The sequence below is a fragment of the Camelus dromedarius genome, chromosome 20 (assembly GCF_036321535.1).
Source record: "Camelus dromedarius isolate mCamDro1 chromosome 20, mCamDro1.pat, whole genome shotgun sequence".
Lineage (NCBI taxonomy): Eukaryota > Metazoa > Chordata > Mammalia > Artiodactyla > Camelidae > Camelus > Camelus dromedarius.
In genome coordinates this window covers 778,776-798,707 of record NC_087455.1, presented here as the reverse complement: position 1 = coordinate 798,707, position 19,932 = coordinate 778,776, and positions in this window count along the sequence as shown.

Genomic DNA, 19,932 nt, shown 5'->3' with positions numbered 1-19,932 from the left:
TTAGAGACGCACGGGGAAAACCCACGACAACCGAGGCGGAGGACAGGGCTGGCAGCTGCGGGACTAGGGGCGCCAAGGGCGGTGTCCCTGTTGGAGGCTGTCGGGGGATGCCCAGTTGCTGGTACTGGTTCCAGCAGCCCCAGGACGTTAATGCACCACCCGATCTCACCAGCCTCCCCTGCCCGGTGACCCCAGGAAGCGCTCAGGTCCGGGAACTAGTGTTTGCTCAGGCCAGCACCTAACCATCGCCCAGCGTGGGCCTCTTCCCTCCTCCCTGGGCCCTCTGGACGGTGGGCAGAGGACGTGGAGGGCGTCCTTGTGCTGCCCTCCCTCGGGGCTCCCCCGCACCCCTGAAATCAAGGGGCCCAGGCCTGGGGCAGAAGCAGGGCTGCTGCAGCTGGTCCTGGGTTCTCACCCCATCAAGTGAGGCTCTGGGGACTGCCTGCCTACCTTGGTTTGGGGGTCTTCTGGCTGACAAGCCAGCCACAGGGAGCCTGGGGGGCCTCCAGCACAGGCGGAGGGGAGGGCAGACTGGCCAGGCTGCAGGGGTGACTTTCCCTGCCTTCTCCACCCACCAAGCCCGCTGAGAACCGGCTCTGGGCCCTTCCAGTTGCCTTCATCCCCCATCACTCGCCCCTCAGGGCAGGGGCTGCTCACATCCTTAAGCAACTTCGCCTGCCCCAAGGGGCTGCTGACCCCTCCCCCAAAATCAACCCTGGAGAAACTCCCGAAAGAAGGGAAGGGTGGTTTCCAGGAACCACCAACTGAGAACCCCAGAAGCCGCTGGAGAGGTGGCGGGTGGCTGCAGCCTGGGCAGGGAGCGGTCTCTGCCCTCACTGCGCCCTGACCCCTCCACTGCCCCGACAGCGGCCCCCACGGCAGTCAGCGACAGACCAGAGTCCTGACCCCACACACCCGCCCCTGGGGGGCCGACGCTGCACAGGCCTGGGCTGACCAGCTGCCCCTGGGCCTCCAGACCTGAGGGCCACCTGCCCAAGTGTGCTTCTCCCAGAGTGCCCCCGCAAGGGGTAAGCGTGGGGTCCACGGGGCCTGGGCCGCCCTCCCCTTGCCACTGAAACTCCCCAGGATGGGCGAGGTCAGCGCCGCGGTGGGGTGGAGAGCCCTCACCTCTCCCTGTGACACTGGAGATGGAGCTCCGTGGTCTCTCCACAAGCACCTCCTGCTGCCCCGGCCCCAGCGCTGGGGTTTTGTGCCACGGCCACCGCCAGGCATTGCTCTGGCCTCTGCCACGCGGCTGCGCCGGCCGCTCCGGCCCCACCTCCTGGATTCCACCCGCCCTGCTGTCCATGCACAACACTTGCCTTTGGTTCTTCTCCCAAAACGAACCTGCTTCTTGCCTCTGTTGCTGGTCGCGGCCCTTGTTCTCCCCCAGGTGTGCTTACTTTAGCTGGCCGGCCTTCGGTGTTGGTGACTCTGCCTTAGGCTCTGTGCCGCTGGCTGGTAAACCGGTGCAGCCACTGTGGAAACAGTACAGAGGGTCCTCAAAAACCTGAAAACAGACTTACCATGTGACCCGGCAGTTCCACTCCTGGGTATATATCTGAAGAAAACAAAACCACTAATTCAAAAAGATACCGGCACCCTAATGTTCAGAACAGCATTATCTACAATTGCCAAGACACGGACGCAACCCAGGTTACTGGCAAACGATGTCATTGTTTATGTGACAAAAAGGCAACAGACCCTTAGGCACAGATGCATCTCCTAAGACACAGAGATGGACAGCCGAGCGCCCTGGGCCTGGCTTCAGAGAGGAGGGCAGCCCAGCTTGTGGGGTGGAGGAGGCAGGCCTGGCCTCTGCAGGGCAGCCTCCGTTTCCAGGCCAGCATCCCAGGCCCCCAGATCCTCCCCCACTGCCCTTCAGCGGGTGGCAGTTTGGAAGTCCAAGGGGTCCTGAGTCAGACGCCCCATCGCAGAGGGGAGCCCGGTGGACCTGACCCTGCCTGAGGTTCAACCCCTCCCTGCCCCGTCCTGGCTCCATAAACCCACACTGCGGTTTGCAGGGGGCAATTCCAGGGCAATGGCCCAGAACTCAACCTGTCGTACAGTGGTCCTGTCCCCACACGTGTTCGTGGCTCCCGTCTGTGTGCTGCTCGGGGGCAGGGGCTTAGAGACGCAAGGGAGCTGATTATTTGAAGCTACTGCTACCTGTGCATAACAAGGTGTTGTGACTGTCTCTCCGTCCAAGAGCCCTTGTCTTTGGTGAGTGCGTGCTGACGGTGGGTGTGGGGAAGGCGGGGGTCCAGGGCCCATAGGTGGCCACGAGTTCCTAATTGTTGAAGCTGCTTTGGATAAGTGAGACTTCTTTATTCTGTCCTGTCTACTTCAGTATGTGTTCAAATTCTCCACTATAATGCTTTAAAAAAAATAAAACTAATGGGTTTCTCATTGGTCTAATTCCAGTCAGATCCACAGGCCAGCACCCGGCCCTGGAACATCTTCTAGACAGACTTGGAAGATCTGATCCACATTGCTTTGCAGAGTCCGTCTGCTTTTCTTGGCTTATTTGTGATGACTTCAGTCTAGTCGAGGACCTTTAGTCTCTTCCTTGGGCCATGTTGTTACTCGAAAGGATTAACTAGATGCCTGCTTAATCCATGAGGGATTAACCATGGGTGTGTGGCACTATCCTTGACTTAATCCTTGATTTAAGGCTGAGAAGCAACAGGCAGGTGCCTGTCACTCAAAGTGTCCCTGTTCAGGGCCGAGGGACGGGTGTCTCTCCTCTGAAGCTACAGTCTCCTCTCTCTTCATCCTACTTGCAAACCAACCCACTCTCGTCTAAGCGTCTCTCTCCCTCAAAATGTAATTCACATATCATAGGATTCACTCCCTTAAAGTGTACAATTGAATGTTTGTTTGGGTTTTTTTGAGCATATCACAAGGTTGAGCAACGATCACCACCATCTAATTCCACACTATTTTCATCGTTCCCAAAAGAAACCCCATACCTTTCAACAGTCGCTCTCCAGCCCCTGGACACCGCGGACCCACTTCCTGTCCCTGTGGTTCACCTGCTTCATGTTTATTATCAAGTTACACATTTATGTGCGCCGTGAATGGCGACGTAGATGTGTAAGGACTGCTTTACGTAGCTGCATTTTCAGTCAGTTAGGAAGAAACAGCCATTACAAACAAAAACTGCGTTTACAGCGCCTCCCGTACGCACCTGTGCGCCCGCCCGTACTGGTGCTGTGGACTCCTTCGGCGGCCGTGAGGCTGAAGGACCGCCTTTGGCGCTTCTCACTCCTACAGAGTCTTCTAGTTCCTGTTTGTCCACGAGCATCCTGACCGCTTTCCGCTTTTGGAGGGCGGCTTTGCTAGGACAGGATTCCTGCGCTACGCTTTCACACCTTCCAGCTTTCGACCGCGTCGTCCCACTGCCCTCTGGGCCGCGTCTTTTCTGATGAGAGACTGGGTGTTAGGCTGATTGAGAAGTTCGTGTATGTGATGAGTACCTTGTTTTGCTGCTTTCAAGGTTCTCTGTGTTTGGCCTTCAGCAGCTGAATTTATGTGTAAGCAGGTGCGGATCTCTTCAAATTTGCCCGCTTGGAGATCATCGAGCCTCTTGGTATGCAGATTCATGTTTTTCGTGAAATCTGGCACATTTTGGCCTTTACTTCTTCAAATAGTCTTCCTGCCTCTTCGCCTGCCCCCTCTCCTGGGACTCCTGTGATGAGGGTTTGGGTCACTCAGCCGTGCCTGACAGGTCTCTGAAGTGCTGTTCACTGTCTCTCTTTTTCTCTCTGCTTCTCAGACTAGACCACCTGTGCTGACCTACCTTCAAGTTCACTGGTGCTTCTGCTGAGCCCCTTGAGTGAACTTTTTATTTCCATGGTTGTACTTTTCAACTCCGTAATTTCTACTTGATTCCTTAACTTTTTCTTTGTGTTACAATATGCGTAATATAAAATTTACCACTTTTACCGTTTTTAAATGCCAAGCTCAGTGGCACATTCGCAGTGTTGTGCAGCCGTTGCCACCATCCATCTCCAGAATTTTTTGTATCGTCCTATGCAGAAACTCTGTCCGCATCAGACAGTCAGTCCTCATGCCCTGTCCTGCGGCCCCTGGTAAGCACCGTTCCACGTTGCGCCTCCAGGACTTTAACTACCCCAGGAACCTCGCGTGGGTGGACTCAGGCAGGGCTTGTCCCCCTGTGTCTGGCTTATTCCGCACAGCAAAATGACCGGAAGGCTCAGCTATGTTGTAGCGTATATCAGAACTCCATTCTTTTCAAAAGCTGACCAGCATTCCCACGTGTGTCTATACCACGTTGTTTTCCCTGCCATTGGTTTATGGAGACCGGTGTCGCTTCCTGGCCCCTTTCGGAAGCTTGCTCTCACTCACGTCACACGGCAGACGTTGCTGGAAGCTCTGCTCTGCCACCTGCACTTCAGGACCCGTAGCGTTGCTGCCGGCCCGGCTTCACAGAAGAGAACTGCGGAAGGCCTCACGCTGGGAGCTAAGTGCTCTGGTGTGAGGATGTCCCCCGACCCTTCCTCTCATACCTCACTGGCCAACTCGGGTCCCCCGGTCCCACCTGACCACAAGGCGGGGGCAGTGCCGTCAGCCACGCACTGGATGGGGCGGAGTGGGGACAGCTCTAGGGGCCGCACGGTCACCTCACTCAGAACCATCGCGCAGACCCCACCTGCCGTAGCTTTAGTTGTGCAGCCTTGTGCTCGTCCTACGTGATGAGCAGCACCATCTGCCGTGAGGACTGGTTCCTGCATAAGCGACCTGGCGTCGCGCTGTGAAACGACACTGTGACTTCTGCCAGATGGAAACCACTCACCTTGTTCCACGTGGACAGCTGCTTGGAGGGTCTTCCGGACCCTAGAAGTTGCCTCGCCCACAGAACACCTACAAGGTGACATTTCTGCCGTTAAACACCTCAGGGCTACCAGGACCTAACGTCACAGAATGCGTGTATCCGTTCTCTCTTCAGCAACATTTATACAGGAACATTTTAGAGTTACATCCCCTCAAGGCAAGCACATCAGTAAGGGAACTTTAAAGAACATGCGAGGAAGCTCTTGGGCCCGACCCCAGGCCCGGTGGCTGGACGGCCGTGCTCGGGTGAGGGTGTTCTGGGGAGCCCGAGGGGCAGCCTGCGCCGGCGTGGGCACAGGGCCGGCTTCCTCGCAGCCCGGCCGTCACCGCGCGGGAAGCAATGTGCTTAGCACCTTCCACACTCTTGTACGCGTGTGCCTTGCACGGGTGTGTTTCACCGGTTTTCAGTTACTTTATAATTCTTCCCACTTACACTCCTGGCATTTTTGTGGAGATTGTCTGATTCTTAGGAGGCTGTTCCTCACATTAAATGGGAGGGGCCTGTGTATGAGCCGCCGACCACGGTACACAGCGTACATTTTTTTCACATAGCATCTATGCCATAGCATAGGTTATCTTTTTCAAACTTAAACAAAAGTAACGCTCAATATTATTACCGGTGTGCAAATCCCATTTTCGTGCTTGCTAAGGTAAGTCTTCATCAGTTGATTTTTTTAACGCCCAAAGAGGTTGAGATAAAAGCAAAACACATAATCTTTTGAGAATCATAGATTATGAAGTAATCCGGCTCTAGATGTTTAACGCTCACGCTGTCTGGAGGAAGGCTTCCTGCCCGTGCCTGCTGTTTGGGGACTAGAAATCTGTGTTTGAGGAGGACTGGTTTCAAGACCGCTGTCCCAAGTTTGGCGTCCCCGGGGGGACGCCCTCCGACACTCGCTGGTCAGCTCCACCCGGCCAGCCCGTGCGCCGGGAAGCACAGGCCGCTTCAGACACCGCCAGGCCGTCAGGCCCTCTGGTCCGGACTGCGTCCTCCTTGGGAGCGGCGGTGGGGCCTCCCAGACCAAGCACCACACTCCCTTCCTCCTGCCAGAAGACTGCGGTGAGAGACCGCGTCTGGGTAGAATGAGACACTGCTGCCATCTGGTGGGGACCTCGCAGTAAACACCCACCTTTGACACCAACGTTGCCGGGGGCCACGGAGCCGCAGCCGAAACACATGGCAATGGAATAAGGACCACTGCCTGAACGAGAAGGTGACAGCGCGGTGCCTGCTTCAAGGGGGTGCTCCCTGAGCCGCTCGGGGAGAGCAGGCCACCCTCCTCCTGCCTGGCCTGAGCCTCTGTGGAGAGAGAGGGGGACAGAGGACGGCCAGACGGCCAGTGGCTTTCTTCCCTCCAGGCAGACACAGCCCCACCCAGGTCCTCAGGCCAGGCCCTCGGCCGGCGTGCGGAGAGCGAAGGCTGGTGGGGAAGAAGGCTCCCCGGCGCCCCCCGGCTTCCGCCTCCTTCTCCCCCTGGCTCGCGGCCCCCCCCTCCTGGGCAGACCCTTGCCTGTGCCCCTCTGGGCAGCGCCCTGGCTGTGTGTGTGGGAGACGCCCCCCAGAAGGCTCTGAAATGGACCAGAATGGGACTGTGGTGAAATCAGCTGGGTTTCTGGCAAGTCTGCCAGGAGCGTGGGCTTCCGTCAGGAGGCCTGGGGTGGCCACGGTGTCTCGCAGGACGGCAGCACTGTCACCCGTGGCCCCAGGCTGTTCGCTGGCTGGCCCGTCCCTGTGGACAGGAGCTCCCCTCCTGCTGTTGCTTCAGCAGTTCGCACAGCAAAGGCTGGAGAGGTGCCTGATTCTTTTTTTCAATTTAATAATTCATTCAATAATTATCCAATTCTTGGATATTAAAGTTGTTTCCAATTTTTCGTAATTGTTTCCTTTTTTTCCTTTTTTGCTATTGAGGTAAAATATACATGTCATTAATTTTATCATCTTCACCATTTTTTAAAAGTGTACAGTTATGTGGCATTAAATACATTCATGACCATGATTCTTTTCATGTTGTAAAACAGAAATGATCTCCATTAAACAGCAACTCTCCCTTCTTGCCTCCCCAGCCCCCGGTGACAAGCTGCCCATCCCGCCTCTGTGACTCTGACTCGAAGTGCCTCGTGTAAGTGGAGCCACATGCTACCGGTCTCTCTGTGACCGGCCGTGCCACGGAGCACAGTACCCGCCAGCCTCATCCGTGCCACAGCCTCGGCCGTCACAGCCTCCCTTTCTGAGGCTGTGCTGTCTGACCTCCCATCGTGCGCACAGACCACGTTTGCTTGCCCGCTCACCCATCGACGGGCACTCGGTGGCTGTCGTGTTCCCACTATTGTGAACGATGCTGCTATGAACACGGTACAAACGTCCCTTTGAGTCCTTGATTTCCGTTCTTTTGGGTGTAGGTCCAGAACTGGAACTGCTGGATCATAGGATAATTATATCAATTTTTAACTTTCTTAGGAACCACCAGCCTGTTTTCTGCATCAGCCGCACCATTTCACACTCCCGCCAGCAGCGCACAAGCGTTCCAGGGACTGCAGCCCCTCGCCAGCACTTGCTGTTCCTGCTCTTCTGACGGCAGCCGCCCGGGGACTGTGAGGAGCTACCTCACTGAGGTTCTGGCTTGCGTTTCCCTGATGACCGGTGACGCTGAGCGTCCTTTGTGTTCTCACTGGCCATTCGTGCATCTTCTTCAGAGAACTGTCTGCTCAAGTCCTTTGCCCGTTGTTGAATTGGGTTGTTTGTTTTGTTGTTGAGTTTTAGGAGTTCTTTACATATTCTGAACATTAATCACTTTCCAGCTATATGATTTGCAAATGTTTTTCTCATTCTGTGGGTGCTTTTTTGGATGGTGCATTTCAATAAACAAAAGGTTAACTTTTCACTAAGTCCAATTTGTCTGTTTTTTCATTTGTTGCCTGTGCCTTTGGTGTCATAACTAAGAAGCTGCTGACAAATCTAAAGTTGTACATTTTTTATTCTGTTTTATTCTAAGTGTTTTATAGTTTTAGGCCTTAAAACTAAATATTTGATCCATTTTGAGTCAGTTTTGTACATGGTGTGAGGTAAGTGTCCAACTTCATTCTTTTGCATGTGGACACCCAGTTTTCCCAGCACCATTTGTTGAAAAGGCTGTCCATTCTTCATTGAATAGTCTTGGCACCCTCAGGAAAAATCATTTTATCATATATGTGGGTTTATTTCTGGGCTGTCTGTTCCATTCCTTTGGCCTACACGTCTGTCTCTACACCAGTATGATACTGTTTTGATTGCAGTAGCTTCATAGTACGTTTTGAAATCAGGGTACGTGAGTGCTCCAGCTTTGCTCTTCTCTTTCAAGATCATTCTGGCTTTTGGAGCTCCCTTGAGATTCTATCTATGACTTTAGGATGGGTTTTTCTATTTCCACAAAAATTGCCATAGGGGCTTTGATAGGGACGGCGTTGAATCTATCGATCACTTTGGGTAGTACTGACATCTTCGTAACATTAAGCCTTCCAACACATGACCATGGATGTGTTTCCATTTATTTATGTCTTCCTTTTTTTTCCCAGCAATTATTTTAATTTTCATTGTACAAGCCTTTCACCTCCTGGGTTAATTCCTAAGTATTCTCTTATTCTTGCTATTGTGGATGAAGTTGCTTTTAAATTTCCTTTTCAGAATGTTGTTATGGGCACATAGAAATGCAGCTGGTTTTTGTGAGCAGGCTTTTTCCTGCTTCACTGATGAGTTTATTTTTTTTTAGTTATAACTGATTTTCGAGTGAGATTTTAGGTTTTTCTACGTATCAGATCATATCACCTGTGAACAGAATCATTTTGCTTCTTCCTTTCCAATTTGGCCGCCCTGTATTTCTTTCTTTCGTCTAATTGCTCCGGCTGGAGCGCCTGGTACTATGTCGAATAGAAATAACGAAGGAGACATCCTTGTCTTGTTCTGATCTGAAATGAGAAGCTTCGGTCCTTCACCACTGAACACTGTGCTTGCTGTGGGGTTTTCATACCTGGCTTTTACTATGTTGAGGTAGTTCTCTTCTGCTACTTCTGTTGAGTGTTTTTATCACGAAAGGATGTTAATTTTTTGTCCAATGCCCTCTTTGCACCAATTTTGATAACCACGTGGGATGTTCATGTATTCTGTCGATGCACCCTTTCGTCTCAGCCTTGACCATTTCTTGTGAGGCAAGTCTAGTGGTGACTGACTGTCTCAGCTTGTGTTTGTCTGGGAATCCTCAGCTTCTCCCTCACTCTTAGCACTTTGAACATACCTGCCCACTGCCTTCTGTCCTCCAAAGTTTCTCATGAGGAATCTGCTGGTTGTCCTACTGAGGATCCCTTGCATGTGATGAGTCACTTCTCTCTTGCTGCTTTTAACATCCTCTTTGTGTTTCTGGCTTTTGAAAGTTTGATTTTATTAAGTCTCAGTGTGGGTGTCTTTGAGTTCATCTTAACTTAGAGTTCACTAATCTTCTTAAGTGTTTATATTCATGTCTCTCATCAAATTAGGAAGTTTTCAGCCATTATTTCTTGAAATAGTCTCTCTGTCCCTCTTTCTTTTCCCCTCTTGGGACTCCCACAATGCGTGTGTTGGTCTGCATGGTGTCCCACAACTCTCTCAGGCTCTGTTCACTTCAATCTTTTTTCTTTCTATTCCTGAAAGATGACAATGTCCAGTGTCCTATCTTCAATTCACCAATTCTTTCTTCTGCCTGCTCAAAGTTGCCTTTGAATTCATCTACTGATTTTTTCATTTCAATTATTGTACTTTGCAGCTCCATAATTTCTTTTGGTTTCTCTTTAGGTTTTCTATCTCTTTGTTGCTATTTCCAGTTTTAAAATTTATACATCATTTTCTTGACATTCTCTACATCTTTCTTTAGTTCTCTGAGCATCATTAAGATAACTGCTTTCAAGTTTTCATCTAGTATATCTGCCATCAGGTCTTTTTCAGGGACAGCTGATTTTTTTGTCCCCTTTGAATGGTCCATACTTTCCTATTCTTTGTATGTTCTGTGAGTTTTCCATTGAAAACTAGACATTTGAATCTGATAGTATGTTATTTCTGGAAATCAGGTTGTCACCCTTCCCCGGGGTTTGCTGTTCTTTTTTTGTTGTTGTTGTTGTTTTGTTTTTTTTTTTAATTATTCTTCTTACTATTTTTAGATGGTCTCTGTGCCAAGGACCAGTGTAAGGTCTTCTCAGGTCTTCTCTGAGCCTGTGCCTCCTCTGGGCATGCGTGGTCACTTTCTAATTCTCCTCATAGATGCAGTTGCTGTTGAATGTCCTAGTCTTTAATGTTTGGCTCTCAAGGAGGGGAAAAGAGAAAAATGAAGCAAGGGGGAAGGGTGCCAACTAGAGAGGGAGGGACTTACAACAATGCAGGGAGGTCCAACAGTAGCCTCCACCCTCTGTCTGCCCCTCCACGGTCAGAAGGCACAAACAGTGATCCAAGCACAGATCCTCAGTATTTGGAGGACAGGGTCCTTTTTTGCCCACTGGCTCCCACAAGCCATGTGCAAGCCTGCACGTCTGCCTGCACGAGGTTGGAGGTAGGGGGTGGGCAGCTGCTACTGTGATAAGAGCTGAAGTTAACTGAAATTTACCACAATTTACCATTCAACTCTTCCCCCAGAAGTTGCAAGCCTTCAATAGACTCCATGGTTCCATAATAGTTCCATCAGACATGTGTTGCCAGTGAGCTGCCCAGGAGGGGAGATAGATTCCTCGAGCTTCCTTCTCTGCTAGCTTCCAGTGCAGGGTTCTTTCCCTTTACTTCTCAACTTTAAAAAATACATGTACTAAGTTGATTCCCCATATTTTCTAACGATGAGCAATTCACACTTTTTTAACTCATGGATTTAAGCAGCTACTTTCTCTGTTGATACACAGGTGGTCTCATCTTTCAAACACATCTCTAATATGTAAAGCCTCACATTCGGAGAGGATACCAGAGCAAAACGCCACTTCTCGAGAGATCACAGGGGCCAGGCCCTGAGGAGGCCACTAAGATCAGCTGCTGTTGTTCTGGATCTGGGGGCCCATGTCTGGTGTGGTGATGCTTCCTCGTACCACAGAACAGACACCATCTCCTGGACCCTGTGGAGATGGGAGCTGTGATGCCATTGGGTCCTAGAGCCCAGAGGAAAGGCTCAAGGAGGCCAGGCCTCCTCCAGGGACTCCTGCCCTCGGCCCCAGGCAGTTGTAGTCACAGCAGCGGACAGCCTCTCTGCTCGATAGGAGAGCTGGTCCTTACTCCCTCCTCACCCCACCAGTCCAGGGCCCAACATACGTACAGCTGGTTACAGGGTGGGGACTGCTGGGGAGCTGTGATATGCGCTGAACTCAGAGGTCAGCTCAAATTGGCTGAGGCCCTGGAAAACCAGGATGTCCCATTCATGCTGAGCCTGGGGAGGAGCCTGGGGACTGTGCTGTCCCTGGACCCTGGAGGACAAACGGGATGGGGCTGAGAGCCTGGGGGACAGGACACCGGGGTCCTGCCTGCCCACCAACAAGCAGGACATGCCAGTGCTGCCAGGGGGGCCCCACCTGTACTGGGGCTGCCACTGAGAGACAATGGACATGGTGCTATGTGGGTGTGTGAAGCTGCCTCCTGCCTGGCCACCCCCCACCCACCCACCCAGGCCAGGCTCTCTGCCGCAGTGAGCACATCCCCTTAGTGCCCCAGCCCAGGACCAACAGGCTCATTTCATGCCAGAGGCCTGCACTGCCACAGTCCCTGATCGATGGACACTCACCAAAATTTCTGGCCACATTTCAGCCTGTGCCCAGCACTGAGAGCCCAGCCGTCTGCGGTGCCTGACCATCTCCCTGGCCAGGCTGTGCCCGCAGGCAGCTCGAGTGCGACCAGCACCGGCTCCAGAACTTTCCAGCACCATGTGCTCCCTGGCTAGGTTCAGCTGTTTTGACAATAAAATTTGAAACACTAAGTCATCACTTGGGGACTCCACAGCCAGGCAAATAAACAGCAGACGAACCGCGCCGGAAACAAGGAAAAGAGAACCTGTCCTGGCAGAACGGGGTCAGGGGTTCCCAGCCCGGGTGCGCGACGTGGGAGGACGGGCAGAAGCACATCCCTACCCACCCACAGCTTCCGCTCGGTAATGATCCCTTCGCTGAAGCCTCCTCAGTTACTCTGACCACTGCATTTCTGTTCTCTTAATGGTTTCTCCTTACATTTTTAACAAAGTGAATGTTCAACAAAGTCCACAGTCAATAAAACCTGCGCTCGTCCTGAAACCACAAGGGCGTGACGGGGTTTTAACTCAGGCTGCGTTCTCCATCTTATGTGCTGCTGGTGCCTGATGTTCCACGTCGCACCTTTTCCTGTTCGTTTTAGCCTCTGCTCATTCCAGTGCACGAACATCTCACCCGTTGGAAGTAACTTGTGTTACTTGGTTTACTGCCAACTTGACCCTCCGGCCAAGAATGCGGCAAACGGGTCATGCCCCCCTGAGCACGTGGAGGGCTTCTCACTGTTGAGACCTGCTCCTGAAAACACGGCACCACAGGGATTGTTTTTAAACAAGTTCCCCCAGAGGGGTGTACTGTGAGGCCGTCACCACCCCTGTTCCCCAGGCCCCCTGCGTCTCCTCCGGCACCACCCACCCCGCACCCCTGGCTGACTGCGTCACTGCAGATTAGTTTGCATTTTCTAGAATTGTATATAAATGGGATCAAACAATATGTACTCTTTTGTTGTCTGGGTCCTTTCATTCAGTATAATTATTTCGAGATTCATCCGTGTGGTTGTGGTTGTCAATAGCTCATTTCTTGTCATTGCTTAGCTGTGTCCCAGGGTGTGGCCATACCTGCTGGTGAACCTGTCGATGGCCATTTGATTGGTTACCCTCCAGTTTTTGGTCATTACAGACAGAGCTGCTATGAAAAGCCAAGTCTTTGCATGGAGACACTTCTCTCTGCTGGATAAATACCCGGCACTGTGGTAGATGCCAGCGTGTTTTGGTTGAACTGAAGTTCTAAAACTGTCCCTACAAGGGGGACAGCCAGCCCCCTCGTGCCTTCTGACGTGATGCAGCGTGGAGTGTTTTTGTCCAGAATGTTGCACCAGAATCTGAGTGAGTCTTCAGATCTATTGCTAGTGTGCAGGAAATCCAGACGGGTAAAGGCACAAATCACAGAACAGCCTGAGGAAGCAATGAGAAAAGTCAGAAGGCAGGACGCTCTGCAGAACACCTGCCCTGTTCCTCAGCAAGTCCATGTCAAGAACATAAGGGGAGTTGCTAGATGACGGCTCTGGACCAGACGAGATTTAAGAAGCAGTGGTGGTTGCTGGGGCTGCGGGAGGGCCACTGGGGACTCGTTCAGTGGGTACGACGCCTCGGTTTCTAGATGCATAAATTCTGGAGAACTTCTGTACATCTTGCCCCAAGGCAACACTGCTATCACGTGCAGGCACAAAATTGTTAAGAGAGTAGCTCTCGCGTTGAGTGCTTCGGTTTCTTTGACTGAAGTGTATTTGATTTACAGTGTTGTGCGACTTTCAGGTGCACAGCAGTGATTCAGTATACATACGCACATACGGAAAAAATACATGTATCTTTTCAGATTCTTTTCCATAACGGGTTATTACAAGATACTGAATACAGTTCCCCACGCTGCACAGCAGGACCTTGTTGTGTTGAGTGTTCTGAAAACACACACAAACTAAACAAAAGTAACCAATGCTGAGTTTTCCAATCTGTGAACAAGGTCTATCTCTCCGTTGATTTAGTTGCTTACTTTTGCTCAGCAGTGTTTTGTAGTTTTCAGTGTTCAAGTCTTAAACACCTTTTGTCAGAATTACCCCTATGTCATACTTTCGATGCTATTTTTTAAACGATCTTTTAAGTTTCAGTTTCTGATCGTTTGTTAATACAGAAATAAGACTGACCTCTGTGTCTCGGTCTCGGGTCCCACAGCTTTGCTGGCCTCATTTGGTATTTCTAGTAGCTTTTCCGCGGACTCTCACATTTCCTGCACAGAAGACCACATCACTGGTGAGTGAGGCACTGCTACTTCTTCCTTCGCAAGATGGATTCCTCGTATGTATCTGCTGGGCTCTCCCTTCCTGACACCGGCCAGAACCTCAGCACCACGCTGCCTTGTCCCCGGCCCCTCGCCGTTTAGTACGATGTGAGCTGCCAGCTTTCACAGATGCCCTCCTTCTGGTTAATAAAACTCCTTCCTCCTCGATTTTCTGGGAGAGTTTGTGTAGAACTGGTACTATTTTGGTGGAACACCCCAGTGAAGCCATCCGGGCCTAGAGCTCGTTTTGTGGGAAGGATTTTGAACCACGAAACCAGGTTCCCATGGACACAGGGCAGCTTAGGCCATCTGCCTCTCGGGTGAAGTTTGGTAGCTCTCATCTTTCAGGAAAGCTGTGTCTGTTGGCCAGCTGTTGCGTTCATTGGTAGAATCTTGTTCATAATGTTCCCTTTTTCTGTTTCTAACATCTGTGCTGATGGCACTTCTCTCCCTCCTGACACTGGTCATTTTTATCTTCTCTCTTTTTCTCTTGGTTAGTTTTCTAGGTATTTATTCATGTTACTGTCTCAAAAACAACTTTCAGTGTCATTGATTCTTCCCTGTTCCTTGTTGCTTTTCTGTTTTCCAGTCCATTCCATTAATTCCTACCCTGATCTTTGTTGTTTCTGTTCTTCTTGCTCTGAGTTGCATTTCCTCTTCCTTCCCTAGTTCCACCAGGCAGCAGCGGAGGTCCTTGCTTCTAGGCCGCCCTTCTTTCCTCATGCAGGTGCTTCATGCTCTAAGCATATCTCCGAGACTGCTTCAGTGCACCTCTCAACTTTGACATGTTGTATTTTTATTTTCATTCAGTTTGAAATACTCTCTAATTTCTCTTTTAAATTTTTGATCCATGAATTATTTAGAAGCTTACTATTTAGTTTCCGAATATTTGGAGACTTTACAGATTTCTTTTTTTCTGTCACTGATCTAATTCCATTGTGTCAGACAACGCATTTGGTATGCCTGAATCGTTGGAAAGCTCTCAAGACGTGTCTTACGGCCCACCGTGGGATCTACGTTAGTGAGCGTTACGTGCGCACACATCGTCGGGTGGCGAGTCCTGTAAATGCCAACTTGCTCGGAGGCTGAGGGGCTGGCTAGTCAAGGGCTCTGCCGTCTCGCCCACTGTGCCTATTTACTGAGGAGGGTGGGGAAACCTACTATAAACGTGGGTTTTCAATTTCCTCGTGCATTTCTTTCTTCTTTTATGAGTTTTATGGGTTTTAAATTTTTATTTATTTATGTATCACTTTATTATTTTATTTACTTTTTCGGTGGGGGTGATTAGGTTTATTTATTTTTAGAGGAGGTACTGGGAACTGAACCCAGGACCTTGTGCCCTCTGAGCACGTGCTCCACCACCAAGCTCTGCCCTCCCCCACCCCTTACATTTCTACTGTTTTTGGCTTTGTGTATTTTGAAGCAATGCTATCAGGCGCATAAAAATTAGATTTTTGTGCCCTCTTGATGAATTGGCTGCTTTGCTGTTACGAAATAAGCCTCCCTACCCCTGCGAAACTCTTTGAAGCCCATTTCGCGTGGTATTGACGTAGCCGCGCCGGCCTTCTCACAGTCACCCCGCTGGGCGCCGGGCGGGGAGCGCGCGCGCGAGGCACCTGCCTGAGGCTGGGGAACAAACACTCAAAAGAATGAGAGGGAACACTCCCAGGAGGTCACACAGAAAATGCTGTTCTATTTTACTTAAAATGTTACTTATATTAATAGGTAATGAGTTAATTGTTTTTAGCTTTCTCTCGGCTTTTTATTTCCAATATGGTAAACATTGATAGATAGAACCCACATCATCAAAACTCCTGTGGTTCTCAGTAATTTTTAAACCTGTAAAGTTGTCCTGAGACCAAAGGTTTGAGATTAACTGGTTCTCAAGCCCACATATTTGCCAGTTTATTTGCTAACTCTCTTCTTCAATGTCAGATCATCTTTCTAAGGTTTTTTCTTTTTTCCTGACATAACCTGTGGGAGGGTCTTTGGCGAGAATCCCTTGGTGTTACATCGTCATAGATTTTGTCTTTCAAAAAGTATTATTTCACCCCATTACTTTTTAAATCTTTTTTAAAAATTGTGGTAAAATTCACATAAAATGTCATTTTAACTATTTTAAGTGTATAATCAGTGGCATTAAGTATGTTCACAATCTTGTGCAACCATCACCACCATGTAGTTGCAGAAATTTTTCATCCCCCCAAGCAGAAACCCCACAGCCATCAACAGTCACTCCTCTTCCTCCCCCCAGCCCCTGGAAATGGTTTCTTTTTAAAAATAACAGCTTTACTGAGATGCCTTTCACATGCTTTGTGACGCACCCATTGAAAGAGTGGGATCCGATGGTCTTCAGCACTCTCACAGACGCGTGAAGCCAGCGCCACAGGCAGCTTTAGGACACCCACCGCGCCGCCGAAAGAAGCCCTGCGCCACCTGGCGGCCACCCCCGCCCCAGCCCCCGTGAGCAGCAGCCGGCCTCCCGTGCTTGCAGGCCTCTCTGTGCGAGACACTCCTCACACACGGAGTCAGCCAGTAGGAGGCCTTCCATGGCTTTCCCCTAGCATCTTCCCAGGGCTCACCTGTGCTGCAGCATGTAGCGGTACCCTTTTTCAGCTAAACAATTTTCCATCGTGTGGATATAGTACATTTTACTTATCCACCATCAGTTGGTGGGCGTGTGGCATGTTTCTACTTTCTGACTGTTATGAGTAACGCAGCTGTGTGCATCTGTGGACAGGGTTTGTGCAGACATATGTTTCCACTTATCTTGGGTAGACACCTAGCAGTGGTGTTGCTGGGGCACACTGTAACTTTACGTTTAACTTTTGAAAAACGGACAGAAACTGTTGATGTCCAAAGCTGTTCCCACACTTTACATCTTCACCAGCGACGTTCCAGTCTCTCCACGTCCTCTCCCGTTACCGCCTGCCCTTTTATCACAGCTGTCCTGCTGGCTGCGAAGCGGTGTCTGGTGCAGTCCGAGTCGCGTTTCCCTGTTGGCTGGCGGCATTACGCCTCTTTCCACGTGCCACTCAGCCGTGGGTACGTCTTCTTTGCGGAGATATCTACTGAGCTCCTTGGCCTATTTTTTCCCCTGAAGATTTATTTTATTACTATTTTTTTAAATCGGAGTACAGTCAGTTTATAATGTTGTGTCTGTTTCTGGTGTAGAGCATGATTCAGTCAGACATGCACATACATATGTTCCTTTTCATATTCTTTTCCACTATAGGTTGCTGCAGGATATGCAGTATAGTCTCCTGTGCTCTACAGTAGATCCTTGTTGTCTATGTCTTTTATATTTAGTAGTATGTGTCTACTAACCCCAAACTCCTGATTTATCTCTCTCCCCCTCTTTTCCCCTTTGGTAACCTTAGTTTGTTTTCTGTCTGTGAGCCTGTTTCTGTTTTGCAAATAAGTTCACTTGTATCACTTTTTAGACTCCACATATAAGTGATAGCACATGATATTTGTCTTTCTCTGACTGACTTACTTCACTTAGCACAACACTCTCCAGGCCCATCCATGTTGCTGCAGGTGGCATTATTCCATTCTTTTTTTATGGCTGAGTAGTGTTCCATTGTATACATACTTACAGCATCTTCCTTATCCAGGCTTCTGTCGATGGACATTGAGGCTGTTTCCATGTCTTGGCTGTTGTAACTAGTGCTGCTGTGAACGTGGGGGTGCAGGTGTCTTTTTGAATCAGAGTTTTCTCTGGACATATGCCCAGACGTGGGATTGCTGGGTCATACAATGAGTCTATTTTTAGTTTTTTAAGGAACCTCCTGACTGTCCTACATAGTGGCTGCACCAATTTACATTCCCACCAACAGTGTTCAAAAGTTCCTTTTTCTCCACACCCTCCCCAGTATTTATTATTTGTAGACTTTTTAATGATGACCATTCTGACTGGTGTGAGGTGATACCTAATTGTAGTTTTGATTTTCATTTCCCTAATAACTAGCAATACTGAGCATCTTTTCATGTGTCTGTTGGCCATCTGGATGTCTTTGGAGAAATGTCTTTTTAGGTCTTCTGCTCATCTTTTAATTGGGTTTGTTTGTTTGTTTGTTTGTTTAATATTAAGCTATATGAGTCGTTTGTATATTTTAGAAATTAGGTCTTGTCAGTCATGTCATTTGCAAATATTTTCTCCCATTCTGTGGGTTGACTTTTTGTTTTGTTTATGGTTTGCTTTGCTGTGCAAAAGCATTTAAGCTTAATTAGGTCCCATACGTTCTATTTTTGTTTTTATTTCCGTCACTTTAGGAGCTGGTTCAAAAAAAGTCACTGCAACTTATGTCTAGATTGTTTTGACTATTCTGAATTCCTCAATATCCATGTGAGTTTTAGGACTGACTTGCCAATTTCTGAAAAGAATCTAACTGGAATTTTTATTGGGATTGAATTTGTAGATCAATTTTGGGAGTACTGTTATCTGAACAATATTAACTTTTCCAATCCATACACATGAGATGTCTTTTCATTTATTTAGTTCTTTAATTGTTTAACAGTGCTTTGCATTTTCAGCATATATGTTTTGCATATCTTTTGTTAAATTTGTTCCCAAGTTTATTCTTTTGGATACTATTTAAATGAAATTCTTCTCTTAATTTTCAGATTGTTCTTTGCAAATGTATAGAAACATAATTGTTTTTTATATATTGCTCTTGTATCCTGCAAACTTGCTGAACTTGTTTATTGGCTTTCATAGTTTTTTAGTCGATTTCTTAAGATTTCTATATATAAAATCATGTCATTTGCAAATAGAGATAGTTTTACCGCTACCTTTCCAATCGTGCAGCCTTTTATTTCATTTTCTTGCCTTATTGCCCTAGCTAGAATCTCCAACAGAATGCTGACTAGAAGTGGGAAAAGTGGACATCTTTATTCACCCTATTTCTTAAATGGTAAAGCTTAGCATAAATTTATCTTCGTGCTTCTCAAGCATCAGTGTGGGAAAATACCTGACCAGTCCTCCTCAAAACTGTCAAGGTTATCAAAAACAGTTCGAGAAACTGTCACAGCCAAGAGGTAACATGGTGACTAAGGTAATATGGTGACTGAATGTAATGTGGTATCCAGGATGAAATCCTGTAATAGGAAAAGAACACTGGGTTAAAAATAGTAGTAAGAAGAAAATATGGATTTTAGTCAATAATAATGTATTGCATCATTAACTGTGACAAATTTACCGTATTACTAGATTACTAGGAAAAACTGAGTATGGGGTATTTGGGAACTCGGTATGACCACTATTTTTCTGTAAATTCTAAACTATTCTAAAGTGTATTTTAAAGTAGCATCAATGTGCAGGTGCTGTCATAATGCAGGCTGTGGCCCCAGGACCCTGCATTTCCAAAAGCTCCAGGACGATGCCCAAGCTTCTGATGCATGGACCACACTTTAAGAAGCTTCCACTTTTGCTAATGAGATGCCTGCTCCAGTTTAAATGCCATTGTTTTGTAGATTATCTGTCTTTTCTCTCTGGCCGCTCTAAAATTTTTTCTCTTTGTCCCAGGTTTGTGTAATTTTGCTGTGGTGTATTTTGATATGGATACATTTACCATGGTTGAACTTTATTGTGACTTTTGGACATAATGAGTCATGTTTTTCATCAATTTGGAAAATGATTATCAGCTATTATTTCTTCAAAAATTCTCTATTTCCTCGAGGTTCTTCTTCTGGAACTCTGATTAGACCAACGTTGGACTATCTTGTTACATGCTGTCTCTTATCCTCTCGTCTGTATTTCCCTTCTCATGTCTCCAGGATAGATTCTGAGTAATTTATTAGATCTATCTTCCAATTTACTATTCTTCAACTGTGTCCCGTCTGCTGTTGAATCAATCCATGGAGTTTTAAATGTTGTATGTTTTATTTCCAGAAGTTCTACTAAATAACTTTACAATCTTCTTGGGATTTTTAGATGGAATCTTATTTCTAAATTTATTCTTATTCTAAAATTTCTCTTTCATGTCCTAATCATTTTCAACAAACTTACTCTGTATTCTTTATTGAATA